Source organism: Musca vetustissima, unplaced genomic scaffold (assembly GCF_032173495.1).
Source record: "Musca vetustissima isolate MV318-11 ecotype Yass unplaced genomic scaffold, APGP_CSIRO_Mvet_v1 utg3046, whole genome shotgun sequence".
Lineage (NCBI taxonomy): Eukaryota > Metazoa > Arthropoda > Insecta > Diptera > Muscidae > Musca > Musca vetustissima.
Window position 1 is genome coordinate 44,317 of NW_026887623.1, and position 13,563 is coordinate 57,879.

Sequence of the window (13,563 nt, forward strand, 5' to 3'; positions counted from 1 at the left end):
CGGATGTGGATTCTTTATAACTAAGGCACAGTATTGGATACGCCAGCCCAAAGTCCCGACCGGATTAGCTATAATTTAGTATTTTGAATTATTATTAGATAGGCCCATTAGCCCCTATTTTTCGGTATTTTGGGAATTATGTGCGTTTTTTTTAATCGAATGTGTACTTATTTTGATCACATTGGGTGTTAAATCTTGCTATGTATGAAGGCATAACCTGCCTCTAAGGTAACATTTTTCCATTAACAGTTCTTGAGAGTAAATAAAACAAAAGGAAATGTTACACAAACTGCTATAACATTTCCTTTTTTTAAAAGGAAACGTTAAACGCCGTAATAAAATGAAGTGTTGATGAATGTTAGCTGGTGGTGACAACGGAAGACGCACCAAACATCCAACTCAGTAAAAACATCACTTTCCCTTGACGCATTACGCCCACATAACAGGTGCCAAAGAGTTGTTTTTTCCTTTCTTAGAACTTCTACCCATTCATACGCATCCACAATCTTAACTTTTCTTTATCCCAACACTCGGAAAAAACTTTCGCTGTCGTTGTTTTCTCTGGTAATTGAATATCTTTTAAAATTCTTACATCACGAGGGAATTTATTTAACACTTCGGAGAGAACAACAACTTAAAAAAGTAACACATGTTGTTTTTTTTTTCTTTCCAAAACTAATTTTTTTAATTTTTTTGCTAAAAAATTGTTTTGGAAATTTTGTGTAACCTGTAAGTTCTACACTGAATCGATGTTTTCTTCAATAATTTATTTGAAAAAAGTAATTTATTTTGTGTTAATCATCTTTCCACCAGGTTATTGTACACAATTATTTATTACAATAACAATATATTAAAATTATATTTTAAATTAATTAATATATTGATTGGCGATAAATATACCCGCAAAATAAAGTAGATGGTTTCGATGAGAGGATGTGTGACAAGTCAGCAGACATTTTTAATCTCTGTCGTCAGTTAGAAAGACACTGAAGGCGCTTCTCCCGCCAATGACGAGATGTAGTTTCCAAGTAACCCAATATCAGTATTGATTCCGCCATAATTAGGTTTAAGTGAAATGACTGAATTATTGACGACTTCCGATTATTGACGATACCATGCAAAGTTGTGCGATTACATGAAAAAAGTAACCATCAGCAATGTTTGAAACGTCGGGGTTTACACATGCAACTTTTGAAAGTAACTCTGCTGAGTTCTTAGGAAAGGGAGGCATGGAAGGTCCACCTTATAATGGGAACCTTTTTTTAGTATTTTGTGGATTTTTGACACAGTTTGTACTATTTACTTTACTTAGCTGGCTTGAGAAAGTCCAGCCTAAAAAAGATTTTCAGTTGCGTCGATCTTGTGTGAAGCTCATCCATTTTAAAATACCATGTTCCGAGATGTTGTCTTCGTCTTGATCTTTTCATCGGATTCGTGGCCTTTCCCTTCTGTGTGAACCATCAGCTGGTCCGCTTTTATATGTCGCTGCAGCTCGATACGTCTGACTATGTCGATGTCCGAAAATAGATGGTACTCATTGTTCATTTGACGGCGATATTCACCGTCGACGCAGATCGGCTCATAGATCTTCCGGGGAATTTGTCTCTCAAACATTCCAAGAGTTGCCTCATCATTCATCGGATTTCAAAGCTGATGCCATTAGTTTTATTTATGATGGTACTAAGGTATATAAAATCGTTGACTACCTCGAAGCTGTAGTTCTCAGGTTCCACAATTGGTCCGAGTCTACTGGACGTCTTGCACGTTGATACCATCAGCTTGATCTTTCCGCCATTTATTGCCAGACACACTTGGGCAGACTCCTTCTCAATTCGTTCAAAGGTAGCTATTACCGCTCGCAGTGTTCGATCCATTATGTCGATGTCGTCGGCGAAGGAGAGTAACATATGTTATTTGGTGTACAGAGTTTCATGTCTGTTCACATTTGCCTCTCGTATGACCTTTTACAGTAGGATGTTAAACACGACACACTGTCATCTTGTCTGAATTCTCATTCAGTATTGAAGAGCTGTGAAAGGTCCTTTCCTACTTTAACTGTTGACCTTGTGCGACATGAAGTTATCTTGTGTCGATGTGTGTGGAATGTGCCGATGTGTTTTCCCTGCGTATTTTTCAGGATTTGGCACAGTGTGAAAATCTTGTCTATGGTGGATATGCCAGGTCCGGTATGGTCCAATAATGTCATTGACCCTTGGCTTCAGTCGTTCATACAGCACGCTGGATAGCACATTATATGCGATATGAAGGAGACTATTTCCTCTACAGTATGCAGAGGTTCCAATCACGGGGCATGCATTCCTCTAGCCAAATTGTACTAATCACATGCACCTGATACATGTGGTGCATGCACCTGATCAGCGTCTGACCAGCGCCCTTGAAGAGATCGACTTGTAATCCATCGGTCCCTGTTATTTTATAACTCTTCGGCTAATGAATTGCTATTCTGACCATATCTTGGCTAAGAGGTATAGAATCTATGCCGTCATCTCTTATTGGTTCTTGGGTATCTTCTTCACAATTATTATTTGATACCAGAAGCTTTACAAAATGTTCCTTCCAGATCCTCAACACGATGTCTATATCTGTCACCAGGTTTCCTTCTTCATCTCTGCACCAAAGCCTTCGGTTTTGTTGCTAAAATTTCCGGACTTCATTCTGACTACATTACTATATACATACAAATTTGACTACAAATAAATTTCAACACAGAGCGGTGGTCAAATTAAGTGTCCACTCATCGGCACCCCTAATCTTCGGCACATTGAAATTTTAGAAAAAAATTAAATCGAAAATAGATAGTATTTAGTATGTGGGTTATTAAATATCTATGGAAAATAGTCGGAGTTAGAAATAACTATATCATTTATATATACCAAAATTTATTGTAAATAGCTGTCAGTATACCTATAGCAGAGGATATTAAAAGTTCAAATTAATCGAACTCAACGATTTTTTACTTGTTTCTAATTTTCGTTGCAATTATTAAGAAAGACATCTAAACCAAACTTTCACCTGTTCGACATTCTAAATACGATTGCAAATCTAAATCGTTTTCATTATAATTTACACTTCAAGCATATCCGATGTCTACTAGCTACCATTGGCTTTTTCACTACCAACACAATTATAGCCATAACAGATTCATTGTAATTGACCAAAACAATTAAATTGTCATTCATTTGAATATTTAATGTTACAAACCATCTATGGACACATTTATCTTTCTCTGACGGTGTGTCTGTGTGTCCAGTCTGTCCATAGTTGATGTGTCTGTTTTGAGAAATTGAAATTCTCACTTTGTGGTTTTCTGGACAAGAAATATAAATGTCGCCTCCAGTCATAAGTAAAAGGTGTCAATCAATTTGCTGGCTATGCTTTCTATGAACGTTAAAGTGGGTATATTATTACAAATAGGACATTCTGTATTTGAAATCACAACACTTTACTTTTCCGTTACCGTCCTATTTTGATAGATATAATTTGCCATTACAGGGTGAACAAATCATCATAGCAGAAACTGTTTAATATAGGTCCAAGTTTTTTTGTTTAGCTACCATGATCCCATCTAATTTTATATTATTTATGATCTTACGGCCTGTTCGAGTTTACTCCTCGTCTTATAGTGGAGATGATGCAAATGTGGTATAGGTTGGTAATGTGGTATAGTCACTTTTTTGTAAACTGAACATTTTAGAATAACTGAAACATGTTCTATAGTTTGCTGTTCTCAAAAAATAAGATACCAATGATCTGTTTAATTTAATTAAATCACGTCGAGAATCAGTACCAAAAATTAAATTTTTCATGAAAATGACTTTTTTTCGGTTCATGTTTCAAAATATTTTTTTGTTTTACGGATGTAATTTAATCGTTATTACTAAAGCATTAAAATAATTAGTAAAAACTAAAAATCAAATAATATGCGCGATTGCACCACATAATCACCAATTTAGGAAAAAAACTAAACATTTCTTCAGTAAACACAAGTGCAGGTTATGTGGTATACCTTGAGTCTGCATGAAAAAAGCCAGCACTAGACAAAATCTCATTACTATTTGAAACATTTATACTCTACGAGAGTCTACCACGAACCACAAGGATGAAAACCAAAGGCTATGAGTTTTAACGACTACTCCATACAAAAATTAAATATTGCCATGTGTAGACATTATTACATATTAAAAATTAAAGTTCCACTCAACCTATCCGTTCAAAATCTTAACAGACATAAATCTCGAGCTAATTTGCATTCATTAAAAACAATAAATTATATAAGATATCAATTGGAAGTGAAAATTATACTATACCACATTAACATCATGTGGTATACCACATTACCTTCACTTTTTTTAAAATCACTTTTAATGGAATTTCAAATATTTTCTCAAATATCTCTTAAATTGTTAGAATAATTTTATTTTCAAATTGATACATGGAAAGACAACATATGTAGCATGTTATGTGCAAAATTTAAATTTAATCGCAAAATTAAACCAGTAAGGAAAGTAGTAAAGTCGGACGGGACCGACTATATGATACCCTTCACCACTATGGGTATATTAAACAGGACTATTAGCATGAAATGGGATGAAATAAAATATGTGATATTTTTCTAAATGTGAATCTACCTAGATCTATCCATAAACATGTCATTCGTTTGTTACAATGGGACAAAAGTATGTAAATCGACTTCAAACTAATATAAATAGGTCATCTATGTCTGTACTTCTAGAAAACGCAACTACGTTATTCTATGCTCAATTTTGTACGTTGTGCAAAATGTGATGTCAATCACATTTGATGCCCAATTTACTTGAAATCGTTCGAAAATATATATGGAAGCTCTATTCAAATATTAAGCGATTTCAAACAAACTTGTCACAGCTCAGGTTATACTAATTTCAGAACGTTCCTGGTTCCCTGGTGCGTCAATTATTTAAAATCAATCTATAATAAAAGGGAGCTATATCTAAATCTGGACCGATTTTCTCAAAACTTGGCAGACATCACTCTAGGCTTAATTCAGTACGTTATGCCAAATTTCTTGCAAATCAAAAGATATATAGGGACTTTGGGGCACCATTTACATGAAATCGGAAGAAACTATATATGGGAGCTATATCTAAATCTGGACCGATTTTCTCGAAACTTGGCAGACATCACTCTAGGCTCAATTCAGTACGTTATGCCAAATTTCGTGCAAATCGAAAGATATATAGGGACTTTGGTGCACCATTTACATGAAATCGGACGAAACTATATATGGGAGGTATATCTAAATCTGAACCGATTTTCACGAAACTTGGCAGACATCATTCTAGGCTCAATTCAGTACGTTATGCCAAATTTCGTGCAAATCGAAGGATATATAGGGATTTTGGTGCATCATTTACATGAAATCGGACGAAACTATATATGTGAGCTATATCTAAATCTGGACCGATGTTCACGAAACTTGTCAGACATCATTCTAGACCTAATTGATTAGGCTGTACCAAATTTCGGGCAAATCGGAAGATATATAGGGACCGTTTACATTAAATCGGTTAAATATATATATGGGAGCTATATCTAAATCTGAACCGATTTTTCCCAATTTCAATAGGGTTCGTCCTTGGGCCGAATAAGTGACATATGCCAAATTTCATCCAAATCGGATTATAAATGCGACCTGTACTTTGTTTACAATTTAACACCAACAGACGGACGGACGGACATGCATAAATCGACTCAGAAAGTGATTCTATGCATATTCTCAAAAGGAACTATGGGTCTATATCGTTTCCTTTTGCCTGTTCCAAACATATACACAAAGACATAATACCCTGTACAACAGTGTGGTGAAGGGTATAATTATAGGTTCAAGTTTTGACATTTTAGGTATTTTGATGGTTTTTACCACATTTTCCCACCAAAAGCGGAATATTTTGGAACTCCGGGTATTTGGAATCGGACATATTTCTATGTAGAACATTATGAATATAGGTTGATGTTGTGGCATAGGAACGGATGGACGATCTGTCCTATTTTCGATATTTTGAAGTGGCTCTAATTTGGTATTCACTAAAGTGGCTCTAATTTGGTATTCAGAATTTTTGGAAACTCGCATTTCTATTTGGTCAATTAAAAATATAGGTTAATGTTTTGTTATAGCCCTCTTATAAAGGCCCAACAAAATGTTCTGTATTGTTTTTAGATTTTATCCGCATTCTCAAACCGAAAAGACTGTAATTTGGTATTCCAGTTTCTTTGTAATGAATATACGTCTTCCCAGAAAATGTTCAATATTCCTCAATGTTTGTAAATAAATACAAATGTCCCGCCTAACCTTAGTGTCTGTAATTTTGTATTTAATATTCTAAGAGTATAAACATTAGTTTACAAATTTTCAAAGTTTTATATATTAAACCCACTCTAATACACATGTTATTGACACATATGACACATCATCATAGTGTAGCAGATATTTACGATTTAATTGTTTATCTTGTGGTAATTCTCTAAATAAACACTATCGAAAGGTTTATTGAACTCAGAGTGGATTTTGCAAACAACATTTAAAGTAGATTAAGATAGTGGCTATATTGAATGTACATATGTATGTATGTTCACGGCAATTTTATATGTTTGTAATTTGAGATAATTGAATGGACTATTGACATGCCTTAAGAAGAGATTAAGATGTTCTCAAAACAAAATGTGTGTTAAAGATATTGGCATAGATAAATTGCGTTTGTCCCTATTTTAATTGGGCGCCACACCCAGTGAAACTTTTTTCTTAACATAAAATATATGACAGTGATTCAGATATATTGAATTTAAAGTTAATTAACAATATTCCAACTCAAATATTCCTCAGTGTCATAAATCGGGCTAGCATTTGGATGATATTTAGACTGTTCCCGTACAGCAAGAATATATTAATTTTACTATTTTTTCGAAATCATAAAAAAATGTTAACGTATTAAAAAATCATAATTTGATTGTTTCACAATTGGTAAAAAAATATTAAAATTTTTAAATATATCACAATGTATAGTGTCCTTATCTTAAACATATATCACTATCCAAAATGCACATGGCATTATGTTCACTTCCTATAATAATTCCATACGAAAAAAAAAAACAAAATCCGAAAAACTTCCTCCAGAGACTTTTCTATTCTATTATGCTATTCTCAAAATTGTCGGTTCCAGACAAAGTTAATAAAAGCTTGAAAAACTTTCAAAAATAAAATTCCATTATTTCTGTTTCTTTTTGTGTTTTTTTGGAACCACAGCTCGTTTCCTACACTTTATCGTTCATTTTGAGTGCATATGATTTCTGTTGTGAAAGAAAGTTTCTTTGAAATACGATAGTTGTGAATACATATATACAATTGTGCAGGAGTACATATGTAATGATAATATGCATTGTATTAAGATATGTAACCACAATAAATATTTAAAATAAAACAAAATTGAACATGAAGTAGACACAGACACATTTTGAAATAAAACTTTTGTTAGTAAATCTCCCTACATTAAATCGATCCCTCAATTTTGGGTATTTTGACCATTTTGGGCATGTTTTCCTCGTAATCCAGTAGAGTTGCTGAAAGTCTTCTAGATTTCAGTCTAGGTCCAGACGACAAGGAAACACGCAGGTTTTCAATTCGCTGAATAATTTCATAGGTCAGCCTCCAAAAACGCACCACCAGCATTCGACGGATAGGCCATAGTTGGACTCGCGTTCTTATTTTCGTGCTCAGAATGAAGGATTTTTTTTTTAAAAACAAGTAAAAACTATGTTACTTTCAGTCGGCCTAACTTTCTATACCCTCCACTATGAGGATGACAATCAAAACATCTGAAATTAAGGGGTGCACCTGGGAGGAAACTCATGTTATGATAGGACCTAAAAATACCTGAGAAAAAGATGATTGAAATTCTCAAAATATCTAATAGTGGGACTACCGTTTTATGTGGCCTTCATAAAAAAACGTGTCCAAAATCTCAATATTGGGGGTACCATATGATGGGAGCTACCCGTGTCAAGGTGGATCAATATTAAACCAGTTAGCGGAGCACAGAATTTTTTTTGCGGATTTTTATTCCGAGCCTGGGTAATATTTCGTGATAGTTTCACCCTCTTTACCGATTAGAGGTCAACAGCACCTCTTCCTTACACTGACATATTTTCCGAATATTACCAATATTCAGTACAGCCCTTCTAATTACTTGTCCTCCTTCCCTTCACCGTGGGTTGTGTTGTGATGTTCGGCTTATAATAGTAGCCTATAGATCGAATCGAAAAAAAAAACACAAAAAATAAGTTTTCGGTCCACTTCATCCCAAAATAATTATCTGATCATCACCGTATCAATTTAAAGGCCAAAAAACTATTAACTTCTCGGCTCTATGTCCTTCAGGAGAAAATAAATACGCTGTAGAATACACATTTTATAATTTTTCACACAAAAGTCAGGGTCCATTTGACCCGCTAAATATTGACCTATCTTTTTCAAAACAGGCATGCTTATTCTTTGGCTCAATCCCCTTTCGTGAAGATTGGTCCATAACTGTGGCCTGTATCGTGTTTACTAATTATAATGGACAGACGGACGGACACACATGTCTAGATCGACTCAGCTAGTCGAGATATGACGATCGGTATACTTAAAGGTGGGTCTAGGACCAATATTTCGCGGCGTTACAAACTCTTGGGGCTGCACAAACCTATAATACCCTGACAACATAGTTGTGTAGGGTATAAAAACTTTTAGTACGGATATATGTTGTATAATGAGAACACAAAATTACCCTGAAACTTGGGTCAATATTAATAATTTTATTACGGAGATATGCTACGCAATGAGAACCCAAAATACAGCCAATTCGGTTGGAAAACATGTCCAAAATCCCCAAAATACCGAGTATTTATGAGAGCCATTATATGGGGGTACTCTCCAACTTGGATCAATATTAATAATTTTTGGGTCAATATTAATAAATTCAATGAGAAACCAAAATACTAAATTACACCCAATTCGGTTGGAAAACGTGTCCAAAATCTCCAAAATACCAAATATTGGGAGGTATCATTCTATGGGAACTACCCTGAAACTTGGGTCAATATAAATATTTTTGGTACGGAGATGTGCTATTCAATGATAACCACCAAAACGTGGACCTATATATCCCATTTGCAATACAAACCATCCTAGGAGTACTAGTAATGTCTGAGCTCTATCTTAAATATTGCTATCTCTATCGTGATTTCTACAGACAGACATAGAATTTTATTCTGTGGGGTCTCCGGTGAATATTTCGATGTCTTGCAAACAAAATGTCAAATTTAATATACACTCCACCTTTTGCTAATCCGTGTAATTCCTAGAGGTTATGAGAATTTCAGCTCATTGCGAGGATACAGTATCCTAATTGCGAACTAGATTGACGGATCCGATTTCTCTTTCATCAACAAGGAATCCTCTGCCACTTCTGATTGCTCGAGCTCTCCGGACATTGCAATATTAGTCCAATGCCCTGTGTTTCGGCCTATAGGAAAAATAAATACATTCCATCCCTTAAATATCATGTGAACATCAAAGAAAATTATAGAAGTCGTCTTTGACCATACCAGGAATTTCAAAGCGATCGCGCAATATTTCAGCCATCTATGGAGTTCAGCAGTTTTGATTTAGCTGTCCAAAACACAACTTTTTGGTACTTTATCTCAAATTCCTCCCAAATATTTCGTTGGTGGGCACAATTCATACATGCCCATTTACGATAACAGCTCAGAATATTTTATAATTTTTGTGGAAACTTGGTACCCAAAAATAACCAAATGTACCAAATTTCAGCGAATTTGGTTGGCTGTAATTTCTTATGCAAAAGGGTTCCTTCAGAAGATAGCGTGACTAGAGCAGACGGACGGACATGGCTACATCGTCTTAGAATTTTACCCTGATCAAGAATACATATTTTTTAGGGTCGTTTAAGTTTTCCAACTAGAATGTCTATATTTTGTTTTTATGCCTTTTTAGGACGAAGGATCATTCATGTAAATGTTTTTTATTAATTTCTCTTTCGAGATGAGCTACATGATCGGAGTTGCAATGAAAAAGAAAGCCAGAGAGATACTACATTCCCACCACTATGCGACGCGTTTCGCCGTTGATTAAGCGGCTCATCAGACATTTTGGGAATAAGGCTTACAAATATCTTTACTTGATAAGTTGTATTTATGTCGATATTGTTGCGAAATTGCATCTACGAATTAAATTCAACCGTATCAAATTGGAACAATATTTGTTCACAGCATGAACAGCCTGATTTAATATAACACCATAACATAGCCCCATATGAATGTCCCGAATTTTAAATGCACCCAAGTGGTGGAGAGTATAAAAAGTTGATTTTATCTTTTTCAATTTTCTGTTAATTATTTCAGGACAGAAAATTTGACCACAGTCAACATGCTACAAAAACAACGACCTTTAGTTTTCGATACTGTTAATCTAAAAAGGAATATACCAAAGTCGGACGTGACCGACTACACCACATAGGTAGCACATGGTATTCGGCATTACGGATTAATTGGGTACACTTTACAAAATTTCATGACAATCGGACAAACATTGGGTCTGCGATGCCCCTTTTACTTTAAAATCTGAACCGATTTGGGGTAAACCGCTGAGTACCATGACATTGCGATTTTATGGGAAATGGAAAAGCAAACCAATTAGCTATACGAGTATTGCAATTTACAGATATCGCAATCGCTGATTAAATCAAACCACCCTTTTGTCGCCTTTTTCGAAATATTGAGACGTTCTCGAACAAAAAAGCAAGAAAAGTTATGCCATAAGCATAACGAACCTAGGTGCAAAGAATAATTTCACTGTTGAACTTGGGCAAAGCTGAAATAAGTGTCAATGAGGGGAGTTATTACCAGGCACTGCTATATCAGGTCCTTTACTATCAATTGGGACGATGTTGTTACGTTACGGCATAGATTAGTGGGTGTTAACTTTCCACAATATCTAACCTTCTTTATACCCTTCACCACTCTGTGGTACAGGGTATTACGTCTTTGTGCATATGTTTGTAACAGGCAAAAATAATCGAGATAGACACATGGTTCCTTTTGAGAATATGCATAGAATCACTTTCTGAGTCGTTTCATGCATGTCCGTCCGTCCGTCCGTCTGTCTGTCGATGTAAAATTGTAAACAAAGTACAGGTCGCATTTATAATCCGAGTTGGATGAAATTTCGCACAGGTCACTTATTTGGTCCAAGGACGAACCCTATTGAAATTGGGAAAAATCGGTTCAGATTTACATATAGCTCCCATATATATTTTTGTCCGATTTAATGTAAACGGTCCCTATATATATTTCGATTTGCACGAAATTTGGTACAGCGTAATGAATTAGGTCTAGAATGATGTGTGCGAAGTTTCGTAAAAATCGGTTCAGATTTGGATATAGCTCCCATATATATTTTCGTCTGATTTAAGGGGACCCCCCCATTCTCGGGGTCAAAATTTTTGTTGACTTAATTCCAATCTACACTAATTCAAGAATGTCCCTGCAAAATTTCAAGTTAAAATCTCAAGAACTCTTGAAGATATAGCTGATTTATTGTGTCAGCATCAAGTGACGGCTGAAGGGCTTCTCAAACTTTAAACGCGTTTTTCTCTAAACATTTTTTTGCGAATGGCGGGCACGATAACTCAAAAACTAATAACCCAATCGATTTCAAATTTTTACACGTTTCTCTGTGAGTGTATAGCTATCGTATGAACTAGGATAAAGCCAATCGGTGAAGATCTTCCTTATTTTTTAACTTGGTTTTTGGTAAAAAATCGGAGATTTTCCAAAAATATTTTTTCAAAGGTCCGCCATTTTGTTAATTTTAGAGCGAGGTCAATTATCCTAGTTCATACGAGAGCCAGACATGTACTCTTTCTAACACCGTTGAAATTTTCGGATTCCGATGTTCCAGTGAGGAGTTATCATGCCCGCCATCAAAAATAAGGACTTTTCTTTGATCACAAAAAACAACAACAAAACAACAACAAAAATTTTTTGTAAATTATTTTTCTTCCTTTTTAAATCTTCAAATATATGTGTGCAAAGTTACAAACCTTAACAAGCATTGGTATTCATTTACCAGCCCATTTAAAATCTTAAAAATAAAAAATTGAGAATGGGGGGGGGGGTTCCCTTAAGGTAAATGGTGTACCAAAGCCCCTATATATCTTTCGATTTGTACGAAATTTGGCTAAGCGTAATGAATTAGGTCTAGAATTTTGTGTGTCAAGTTTCCTGAAAATCGGTTCAGATTTGAATATAACTCCCATATATATTTTCGTCCGATTTAAGGTAAATGGTGTACCAAAGTCGCTATATATATTTTGATTTGCACGAAATTTGGCACAGCGTAATAAATTATGTCTAGAATGATGTGCGTTAGGTTTCCTGAAAATCGGTTCAGATATGGATATAGCTCCCATATATATTGTCGTCCGATTTAAGGTAAATGGTGTACCAAAATCTCTATATATACTTCGATTTGCACGAAATTTGGCATAGCGTACTGAATTAAGTCGAGAACGATGCTTGTTAAATTTTGTGAACATCGGTTCAGATTTAGATATAGCTCCCATATATATGTTCGTCCGATTTTAGGTAAATATTGCACCAAAGTCCCTTTATATGCTTCGATTTGCACAAAATTTGGCTTAGCGTTCTAAATTGGCTCTAGAATGATGAGTGGTGAGTTTCGGAAAAATCGGTCGAGATGTTGATATAGCTCCCATATATATGTTCGTCCGATTTTATGTAAATGATGCACCAACGTCCCCATATATCTTTCGATTTGCACGAAATTTGGCACAGCGTACTGAATTAAGTCTAAAACGAAGTGTGTTAAATTTCGTGGAAATCGGTTCAGATTTAGATATAGATTCCATATATATTTCCCTTTGTATCCTTCGATTTGCACGAAATTTTGCATAGCGTACTGAATTGAGTCTAGAATGATGAGTGGTGAGTTTCGGCGAAATCGGTTTAGATTTCGACATATCTCCCATATATATTTTCGTCCAATTTTATGTAAATGGTGCACCAAGGTTCCTATATATATCCATCGATTTGCACAAAATTTGGCATAGCGTACTGAATTAAGTCTAGAAAGATGTGTGTTAATTTTCGGTTCAGATTTAGATATAGCTCCCACATATAGATTATATTTTTGACAACGCGGGGTACAGAATAGCGTGTATCAATTTTGCTATCAATAGTTTTCCATAAATTTTCCCCATATTACGCAGACGGCTCTAAATCTGCTCGAATGAAATAAAAGTTAGGATAGGTTGGAGAAAGAGGGAACATAGACATGATATTGTTAGGATACATATGTACAATATACCCAAAGTGGTGAAGGGTATCATATAGTCGGCCCAGTCCGAATTTACTACTTTCCTTACTGGTTTAACAATGGAGCCGGGTTTAATCTACAACATTATAACATCCTATCATCCTAACATT